The sequence below is a fragment of the Ursus americanus genome, chromosome 3 (genome assembly GCF_024610735.1).
Source record: "Ursus americanus isolate L20-20 chromosome 3, mUrsAme1.1.p, whole genome shotgun sequence".
NCBI classification, from domain to species: domain Eukaryota; kingdom Metazoa; phylum Chordata; class Mammalia; order Carnivora; family Ursidae; genus Ursus; species Ursus americanus.
The window spans coordinates 18,305,005-18,316,107 of NC_142129.1; the positions used below are offsets into that span (position 1 = coordinate 18,305,005).

An 11,103-nucleotide genomic window follows, 5' to 3' on the forward strand; every position below is an offset into this window, starting at 1 on the left:
GGAAGTGGAGAGGTCCAGAAGAAGGGGCTGGGATGCTGTAAATCCGAAACCATCCCATATGAAAAATGTCTGCAGGAATGGGGGATATAATTGATGAGGGATGTCATATGTTTTTAACTACCCTGGAGGAAGACAGGGGTTCAAGGTATGTTTCTAGCACCTTACCAGTGTTCTAATAAGGCTCTTCCCTTTGAAGATCGAGTGAGGGGAAAGCATAAGTTTGTTTGTGTAAATACAGTGCACCGATGTTGGACTCCAGTGTTCACCTTGAAGACGAAGCGATCAACTTCGGAGGGAAAAGGCCCTTTGCTCATTGGGTCCAACACAGTTGTGCACCATCTTCATCCTGTGTTCAGACCAGGATCAGACTGCAGCGAAGCAGTATATGGGCTTCCAGGAAAGAAGGATTTACTGGAGGTGGTCAAATCCAGAAGTGGTATCTAAGGAACAGGCACCTGCCTCCTTCCGCCTGGGCTACTGCTGGCTGGTAGATGGAATGAGAACTCTAGAGCTCTCGCTGTTCTCCAGGTCACGGCCATGGAGCAGTCTGGGACAGCTGCCCCCAGTCTCCGCTCTGCTTCAGCAAGTCCCTGCCCACTGGCTGCTTGGCAGAGTCTTACTCCCACTTACTCTATCTTCAGATGTAGTTGACAAACAAGAACTTGAAGATCATGTCCAAGAAATGATTTGAAAAATACTAAGGAGAATATTAGAATTCTGGTCAATCACTCCTATGACTCCCTCTGACATGTAAATACTGCTCCCTGGTGCCCAGGACTTTCCACAGACAAGTGAAATGTGTTTTTCAATCTTTGTTTCCTATTATGTCTCCACGTGGGTTCTTTGTTTCATCTAAATTGAATTTCCCATCCCTAGGATCACTCTGCCATGCCTTTCCCTGTTGTTCCTTCTCCCTCAAAGGACTTGTTTATCTCTTTATCTTTCACCGTCATACTTAGTACTTCAGATTCCTTTTAAATATCATCTCCTTCTTGAAACCTTCTTTGATCCGCAACCACTGCACCATGGATGAGATGTCGCCTTCATCGTTGAGCTCCATAGCACATGGCTATGGCTTTTGTAGGGCACCTGTGGTGCTACTTCCCGGTCTCTGAGACCAGTTCACATATTATGGCATGTAGGTTTTACATATTTTGTTCGCTGTGTTTATAAAAGCGGAATGTCTACTGGTTTCACGTTGCGTAAACGCTCATTGTCACCCACTTCCTCAATGGGAAAAAAAACCAACTTGGAGAACTAGAAGGGAGCAACACCATTTTGCACTTCAACACTTGTGCAGTGGGCTGTTCAAACCGTCGGTCAGGGGCACCTGGGTGGCTCAGCTCAGGTCATGGTCCCAGAGTCCCGGGATCGAGCCCTGCATCGGGCTCCCTGCTCAGCGGGAAGTCTGCTTCCTCCTCCACCCCTCACCTCTCTCTCTCTCCAAATAGATAAATAAAATCTTTTAAAAATAAATTAAATAAATTAATCACCGGTCATCGGTAGTGTACAACGAGGAGAGGAAACAGCTCAATGTTTCTTCTACCTCTGCCCGCGAACATCATTCTGTTGGTTCTCCCTTCCCTGTCCCTTGGAGATATCATGGGCAGACCCAATGGCTCTCCATTCCCTTTCCATTTATTCTTGGGTATTAAAACAGTTTGGCTTTTCAAGTATTAGAAGGTGTTATTCAGTTAAAAACTTCAAATTGCCATCCATTGCAAAGTGTTTCCCTTCCCTCAGCTCAGAACTGGTTTTTGGTTTGAGGACTCACTGGTGGGAAAAGATGTGCATCCTGTTCTTTGACTTTCTTGCTCTTTGCTTTCTCTTCCTCCAGCTTGCCCGGCTAGCATACCTGGAGCCGCTCCTAATAAACTGCCAGAATCTCTCTCTCTCTCTCTCTTTTTAATAAAGATTTTGTTTATTTATTTGACAGAGAGCCTGCGTGCAAGAGAGCATGAGGGGTGGGGGAGGGGCAGAGGGAGAGGGAGAAGCAGGCTCCCCGCCAAGCAGGGAGCTGGAATCGGCTCGATCCCAGCACCCCGGGATCATAACCTGAACGGAAGGCAAAGACGTAACCGACTGAGTCATCCAGGTGCCCCCAGAATATCTCTCCAATAAGGCTTGGAAAAAATGATTAACTATAGTAAACGAGATGGAGATGCTGAAAATTCCTTGGCTGAGGAAGGGGTGAAAGGCTCAGGGAGGTGGGCGTGTTAGAACTGATTTATTGTGCGACACTGTGGACCAACAGATGACAGTGGTTCTCAGGAACACCCAGAGGACACTCTTCACTAAGGTAGAAAGGAATGCTTCGGAAGGGGAACACTAGCATCTTGACAGACTGGATGTTATCTGTTTCTGCAGGCCAGAGTTGACAGATGGTAAGAGATCTGCCAGGAAAATGGACTCCCTGGTTTGAATGGGGTGCTAGGATTCTGGAATAGCAGAAGCAGCTGATAGCACAAAGCTGTCAGAGTGAAGGTGGGAACGGTGGAATTAATCGGCTGTGTTAATTGCCACAATAAGCCAGGTAAATGCAATTATCCTAATGGGCAAGTGACAACCAGGAGGACCTGACCCTTAGGAATCTGTGGCAAAAACTAATAAGCCATGGTAACCTAGGAGCAAGACATATAGGCGGGTAATGAGGGTATTGCTTGATTTCTATAGCCCAAAAACACTTGAGTCCGTCGGTACCCACAATGGAAAGTCATGGTCTCCTGTCTAGTTTCAAGAGTTCAGGCAGTTTTCAGTCTCAGAATCCATCATCCCCTTGAGGAAGGACCCTGAAGAACCATAGCAAGTAGTTATGCTACAGAAGGATTAATAATCCTTTCTCCGAGGAGCCTACAGACATTTACCAGATTAACTGTATCCAGGGGAAAGTGAATATTCAGGTATTTGAGGGCTGTGGATAGGCTGACATGGATGCCAAGTGACCCAAAATAGCATCAACATCCTTACTCGAGAGGGATGTTTAGAGGTCAAGTGATAGATGGAGTCCAAGCCCAAGTCAGAGGGCTGTGGTATTCTTAGCAATTGGAAGAACGGTCACATTTTCTGTGGAGTTAGGTCTTCATGGTAGAAAAGGCTAAGTGGAAATCCCTAAAAGTCCTCCCTGATTCCTCTCCCGAGGCAAAGATAGTAAGTCGAAAGCAACAGAGAATCCTGCAGTGATTTGTGTCACCCTTAGCCACTCAAAGGATGCAGGAGTGATGCTTTTCATGATGACCCATTCAATTCATCAGTCTGGTCCTTGCTGAAAGTATATAGCTCATGGATGGATGGACCTTGGTTATCTGGACACTCTGGTCACTGGTCTACTTACTGATGACACCATGCCAGTAGGGCCTGGTAGCAGAAAGTGGCTAAAACTTTGAATGTCTAAGTAAGAGGTGATAGAAAATAAAACCTAAAAAAGATGCAGGAACCTGACAAATCTGTGGGATTTTTAGAGATACAGTGATCTAGACCAGGGGTCAGCAAACTATGGCCTGTGGGCCAAGTGTGGCCCACTATCCGTTTTTATATGGCCTGCAAACTAAGGTTTTACATTTTTAAACGGTCGAAAAAAATCAAAAGAATAATATTTTGTAACATGTGAAAAATACTTGAAATTAAAGATTAGTGTCTATTTTTTTGTTTTATTGCAAGACAGCCACACTCATCCATTTATGTATTATCTATGGCCACATTCAGGTGTCAACAATAGAGGGGCACCTGGGTGGCTCAGTCATTAAGCATCTGCCTTCGGCCCAGGGCGTGATCCCAGGACCCTGGGGTCGAGCCCTGCATTGGGCTCCCTCCTCTGCTGGGAGCCTGCTTCTTCCTCTCCCACTCCCCCTGCTTGTGTTCCCACTCTCGCTGGCTGTGTCTCTCTCTGTTAAATAAATAAATAAAATCTTAAAAAAAAAAAGTGTCAACAGTAGAGCTGAAAAGTTGCAACAGGGACCGTATATGGAACCCTCATCACTTCATACTGCTGCTCAGGGGGTCATAACTGACTCAAAACAGTGTTAGGAGTGCTAAGCATATTGTTGTACCACGAGGTTTAATTTAATTTAATTTAAATTAATTTAATTTAATTTTAGTTTATTTTATAGTACCAATGCATATCCTTCATGTCAAAACAAGAAAAGTGGACTCCAAATGTTGCACTTTCTAGTTACTGTGGAGTATGGTTTATTGAATTATATTCGTTATGTAATGACACCATAACTGTGCTCAAACAGCACAATATATGTCAGCATTACCAGATTAAGCAGCCATCACAATATTCCCAATTCACAGAAAAGTAACAGTCAAAAATGTTATGAAATTTAAAATGGAATATCTCATTATAGCAGAATGTCTTCACAAGAATGAAAAATGGAATTGAGGCTGCAACCAAAGTTTTCACGTGGCCCATTTGTTAGCAAGCAACGAAAGCCATTGACCATGAGTAAGTGAATTAAATGGTGTTTGAATACAGAAGCTTGAGAAAACGTGTCCAGAGAAAATAAACTTGTTTAAGACAACTTTTTTTGGTAAGAACAGCTGGTCCAAGTATTGAGGACATCGAGAATGACATCGACAGTGAGTTAAAACAAACAAACAAACCCCCCCCCCCAAACCAAGGCTAATGGTTCTGAGTATTTTTTTGTAGCTTGATGAATTGACAGATGCCACTGATAATGTTCAGTTACTGTTGTTTACTTGAAGTGTCAAGGCCAAGTCTGAAGTGACTGGAGACTTGGATCCTGTGACTAGTCTGTGTAGAACAGTGACACGCTGAGGAGGCAGTACAACCTGAGGCGGGATCTGCTAAGATGTACTAACCACACCTGGTCTTAAGAACTTCTGTGGAACAGAAAAACGGCTTCATTGGACAAATGTTCACAAGGCTTGTGAAAAAAAATATAAGATGCTAAAGCCTGTGATTATTTATTGTATTCTCCATCAGCAGATCCTTTGCAGAAAGTATTTGAATCTTCGTGTTGTTGAACCAATGGCGTCAAAAATGAACTTTAGTCACTCTGGTGGACTTAATTAAGCTTATCTTCAGTTCCATGAATTTTTGTCAGAAATAGAAGCAAAATATCCTGACTTGGTGGCTTAGTAGTGGTAAAGTTTAATTGTGGTTCTTTTTTCTTTTTTTTTAGCTCAAGACTGAAATTGAGGATTTTTGTTTTTTTCTGAACAAGAGCTACCTTCAACCACTACTATTTAACTCTGAATGAAATGTGGAAATTTTTTGCTAATTTTTAGATGTGATATGGTATTAAGAATTCTTATTTTTTAGAGATATATACTGATATATTTATAGCTGAGAGGGGATGCTGTTGGGATTTGCTTCAAAACAATCAGGGGGAGGAGTGGAAAACAAGGGGGTCACAGATGAGATAATATTGGTCATGAAATGATGAAGGCTGAGTGATCTGTACATTACATTCAATATACTATTCTAATTTTGTATATGATTGGAATTTTTCCATTGTAAAGTTAGAAAAAAGGAATGATATGTTACCACCGCTGACGAAGAAGCCACCTGATAGATATGTTGGCTTGCAAAGGTGTCATACGAATCAAGAGGTAACCAGAGTATTCATCAAAGTGTTGAAAGGACTGACAGTATTCCGTCCTTCGGGCACTGGGTGCCTGCAAGCTTCGGCTCTGGAGCTAACGAGCCCCACGGGAGAATCAGAGGGTCAGCAGGAATGAGTCAAGCATATGATTTGGGTGAGCTCTCAGTTGGAAGAAATGTAATCTCCACTTGGTAAGGAATGAAGAAAATGTCTGGAAATCCTCTGCCCTTTGGGGAGTGGAGAAAGGAAACCCTCTGGGTCAGCCAAGGACCCGGCTGACCGAGGACCGTGTGATCAGAAGCCAGATTACCCAGTAAGCAGACATGCAGGATTTCCAGACTTCCTTGGACAAGCATGGAAAAGCAGAGTAACTAACTTTCAAAAACATTTCCAAACTCAGAAAGGAGGGAAAGCTGATGGAGTTTGGAGGTTCAGAAACTTGCCTGAGATCAAAGCAAGTCAAATTGCCCAAAGCAAGGGTTCTTCTTTCACGGGCGACACATTGCTTTAAGAACTTTTTTTTTTTTAAGTGAGAGAAAATAAATGAGTGTTCAGAAAATATATTTTTGCATTTGATTTCAGGGGATCCCCAAAGCCTGGGATCCATGATCCCCAGATTTAGAATCCCTTGAGGAAAATCTTGCTTGTAAAAGTTCACAGTGGAGAATAAATGTCAGAGAAGGTGAGAAGGGAATTGCTGAAAGGGGTGTGTCCAGTTCAGATAATGAGCTCACGTCAACACCCAGGATGCTTTCTTGCCCTAGGAAGATAGACGTGAAGCTGGGGACCTCTGCCTAGTGGACATGTGTTGGTGCAGCCACTGGAAGGTTGGAAATAGCCGCTTGGCTTGAGAAAACCAAATATTTGAAATGATACCATATCTAAAAGTATACGCCAGCCAGTTCACGGTTGAAATTTCCATTCCATCTTCTATGATCACCATTAGTAACGTTTCAGTGTTCAAGTCCGTTCCAACAACATTTTATAAACAATGCGTCCAGAAGTGTGAGAGATGAAAAATATCACTGAGACACGAACTCTAACACAGGGGCATTCATCTCTGAGTGGAGACTGCAAATGACCCTTGCAACGACCTGGCCGTCAATTCTTTCACCTTCAACTTAAATGTCTTTCTTCAGGACCCTTTCAGTTGCACACAACCTTAGCCACTCCTTTGGTATTATTCTCACGAGATATTCCTTCATCACCAAGATTTCAAACTCTGAAATTCTCTTAGACCACGAACTCTTAGTCCTCTGTCATTTTTATACCTACTAATTTTTTTTTCCTTTACTCTCAGCATGAACTCCAGACTTCTTGAATATTCATATCCAAGCATTCAACTGCCTTGATGGCACTTGCCTCTTCCCTAGCCCAGATACCCGGGACATGTGAAGTGACTCAGGACCACTAGGTGGCAGCAGAGTCTCAACTAAACTGTCCACCAGCTTGGGCACCAAGATCATTGGTGGTAATAACAGGAATCTCAAGTTTGAAGGGGCAGGGCAAAAATGGAATTAAACAAAAGATAGAGAATACAGGGAGATCAGTCGGCTGGAGACAAGATCTTGAGCCCCATGTAAGTGTAAACTAGAGAAGTGGCTGGACCTAAGCAATGGGGGACATGGCAAGGTACCCCCAGGTTCATTGATTAAGCATGTCATACCTATCCATGTGGGTAGTCTCCCCTTGCTTTGAAACATTCGCTGCCAAGTTGATTTTTTTTTCTTTTTTAAGATTTTATTTATCTATTTGACGGAGAGAGAGAGAGCACAAGCAGGAGGAGTGGCAGGCAAAGGGAGAGGGAAAAGCAGGCTCCCAGCTGAGCAGGGAGCCCGACATGGGGCTCGATCCCAGACTCTGGGATCATGACTTGAGCCAAAGGCAGATGCCCAACCGACTGAGCCACCCAGGAGCCCCTGCCCTGCTTCTCTGAAGCACTTTCTATTTAAGGGTTAGTTACTTAATGCCAGTAAGTCTCCTGGGATACTTTGCTCTTAACTGCCTTGTCAATCCCCAGTGATAAAGTCAGCTCTCTTGTCTCTCCTCTTCTGGGCAGCCAGGTGCTCCTACAGAAAGTTGGAAGGGTCTACATATTACTCAACTCTCTGTCCATAATATGTAACCTCAGTGGTGACGGTTCTTTATGTCCTTTGTTAACTCCTTGGGGCGTTGTTCATGGAAAGAATTCTAATTCTGCTCCACTCCCTGAAATCCCTTACCACCTTTCAGCTCCCCAATCTCACATCCTCCTTTATCTGAAGGACTGAGACCATCTGTCCAGTCCTTCCCTGCAGTCCCTTTCCTATGTAGACCGAGCGCAGGACCTACAGAGTCCCCCTGCAGGACCTTTCTAGACGTGGTTGGGGAAGATGTCAGAAATGCCACCCTCTTCAATGCAAAGTAGTAAAACGGTACCCTGCATCTCATCTCAGAATCAATGTACTTCTCTGAAAGATACTTTACTGTCTCAGTCAGCTCAGGCTGCTGTAACAGAAGACGGCAGCCTGGCTGGCTTAAACAATTGGCATTTATTTCTCACCATTCTGGGACGTGGGAGGTTCAAGATCAAGGCGCCAGCCAATTCGGTCGCTGGTGAGCACCTTTCTGGCTTGCAGAGAACCACCTTCTCTGACACCTTTACCAGGGTCTTTCCTCAGGCTTGTATCTCTTCCTCTTCTCATCAGACTGCTGATCCCATCAGGAGGGCCTAACCCTGTGAACTAGCCTAAGCCCCGTCTCCAAACACCATCGCATTGGGGGTTAGAGTCTCAGCATATGAATTTGGGGGGTGCACAAACGTTGAGCCCGGGACAGTTACAGATGCTGGTGGCTGGATTGTTTCCTAATTCACAGGAAGAAGCCCCCGGTGGCAGCTTTGACAAATCTCATCTGCAAAGACGATGATTGCAAACCCTTCTCTAAAAAATTAACACACTGACGTAAAATATATTCTACTCTGGCAAATTTCAACTGAGCTTGTCCTATTCCATGATTTCTGATTCATTTCTTCAGTCATTCAGTTAATGACTTACTGACTTCAGCCGAGACTCCAACCACTGCATCTTGCCAAATGCAGAAATGTGTTGATGCAGCATTTCTGTGGCAGATAAAGAATATTCTAAGAGAAGAATCATTCATCCAGAATGTGACAGAATCAGCCTCCAGTGGTATGGAAAGAGAGAGAATCCACTCTCTGGCCAGCAGGCATATGTCCGTGTGCTCAGCTGTGAGCTCGCATGAAACTGTAAGTGCCTCAAGCTGAACTTTTTTATTATAATCACTCCTGATAGTCAAGCAGTTTTCAAAGGCTTTTGATCTAATGAAAAGCTCATGTGTGGCCAGCAGATACGCATATGTTCTAGTCTGCTTGATGGGCACGTCTCGCACAACAGTGATATAAATGAGCATTCCATCATATTTATCAGTTTGTTGTGAGCTGGATTATTATGGATCATCTGCCCCCCCCCCCCGATCACTCCGGAGTGAACTGAGTTTTAAAATCTACAGTGCTATATAATAATATAAATAAATAAATAAACAAAAAAGACAAAAAAATAAATAAAATCTACAGTGCTATAGACTTGAGCTTGGCCTCAGAATGATCTCACCAATCTGCTGGCTGGCATCCTCTGAAATTCAGCCCGAGCCTCCTTCTCTTAAAGCTACCACTATTAACTTAAAGTCATATCCATGTTAAACTGTGTTCACTGAGTTTAATGAACACATTGTTTTAACATTAATACATTAATGTCTGGGATAATAATTTGAATTAAGATGAATTTAATTACTTTAACTGTATCAATGGATTGGTGATATTTATCACAAACAATTGGGTATAATAACATAGGAATAGAGCAGCTCTATCAAATATTTAGCAGGTTTTCATGAGGACTAGGATAAGACCTGCCCTGTGTGGCCAAAGCATCCAGAATTCAGATCAACACGTAGAAGATCCTGGAAAGCACATTTTAGCTTAGCATAACAAAGACCTCTCTAAATGCAAGATTTCTCCGGATGTTCACTGGGAAAAGTGAATTCCTGGTCACAAGAGGCCGTTAGGCATTTGCAGTCCTGCAGTGTTCAAGATCTGAAAGACCTTCAGGTACTCTGAGGCCCCACCGACCCCGATAGTCTGTGACCTCCTCAATCAGCCCTGGAGCGCACAACTGTACGAAAGCCTTGAGGCCCCCTCGGCTGCCAGCCCTCGCCCAGCTTCTCCATGGAAGCAGGCTGTGGCTCCAGGGACACACACCCACATGGTTATCAGAGCTTACAGAGCCTGTAGCCACATCTGTGCTGCTGTTCTCATAGTAGATTCACAATGGAGGATGTTGCAAGGCTGATCATTATGATAAAGCAAGTGTTTAAAATTCTTGTCTGGATTCTTGGCTTCCAGCTTACAGGTAGAACTGAACTAAGTGATAAAGCGTTAGAACACAATTACAGCAGGATTTTCCGCTTTAGAATATTACCTATTGGTTTAGAAATAAGTCAAGCAAAGCTGAAAGACAGAAACTGTGCTCTTAAAGTGCTGGGATCGAAAAAGAAAGGAGGAGAGGGATTCATTTTCCTGAGATCGTTTGTTTTTTTCCCCTCTGAAACCTCAAGCAAAAATTAAGGAAATTTATTCAGGAGTTGTAGGGCCTTTTACAACTAGCTTCATATCGTTGCCAGGAAATAGAGAATGTGGGGTCCAGGAGGAGCCTTTTCTAGAGTGACATAATCTGAAGCAAGCAGTAGAGAGGGAACTTAATTCTGGTGGATATGGAAATAATACTTCAGCAAGAGTTGTGGGCTCTAAAATATGGAAAGAGCCCAGAGGTCCATCGACAGATGAATGGATAAAGAAGATGTGAGATACCTCTCTCTACATATATGGGGGGATATTACTTGGCCATCAAAAAGAATGAAATCCTGCCATTTGCAGTGATGTGGATGGAGCTGGGGCGTATTATGCTAAGTGAAATGTCAGTCAGAGAAAGACAAATACCACATGATTTCAGAGAAAGACAAATACCATATGATTACCGTATGATTTCACTCATACGTGGAATTTAAGAAACAAAACAGATGAACATAGGGGAAGGGAAGGAAAAATAAAATAAGATGAAAACAGAGAGGAAGGCAAACCATAAGAGACCCTTAACTCTGGGAAGCAAACTGAGGGCTGCTGGAGGGGAGGTGGGTGGGGGGATGGGGTAACTGGGGGATGGGCATTAAGGAGGCCATGTGATGTCATGAGCATTGGGTGTTGTATGCAACTGATGAATTACTGAATTCTACCCCTGAAACTAATAATACAGTATATGTTAACTAAATTGAATTTAAATTTTTAAAAATTGGTTCTAACTTCACCAATTTACTAACCAATTTCTGGACTTTTGAGAAAATACTTGGTGTTTTATTTATTCTGAAGAGGATGTCTGGATCATGTGTATGTTGCTTTATTACAATAACTAACAGCAGGAAAAGAGGTTGTTAGGAGAAAGAATGAGCTGGGGGCCTGTGGGTATTTTTGATCTTCAAAAGCCTG

General features: G+C 43.3%; 1 long non-coding RNA gene across 1 annotated transcript in view; it reads left to right on the forward strand.

The window, feature by feature from the left end:
• The window catches only part of LOC123788932 (uncharacterized), a 46,866-nt gene extending 36,135 nt beyond the window's left edge, over positions 1-10,731 (forward strand). The window contains exon 6 of the long non-coding RNA XR_006778614.2: positions 239-10,731. This is a non-coding gene — a long non-coding RNA (uncharacterized LOC123788932). The remainder of the gene's footprint in view (positions 1-238) is intronic.
• Positions 10,732-11,103: the final 372 nt, after the last annotated feature.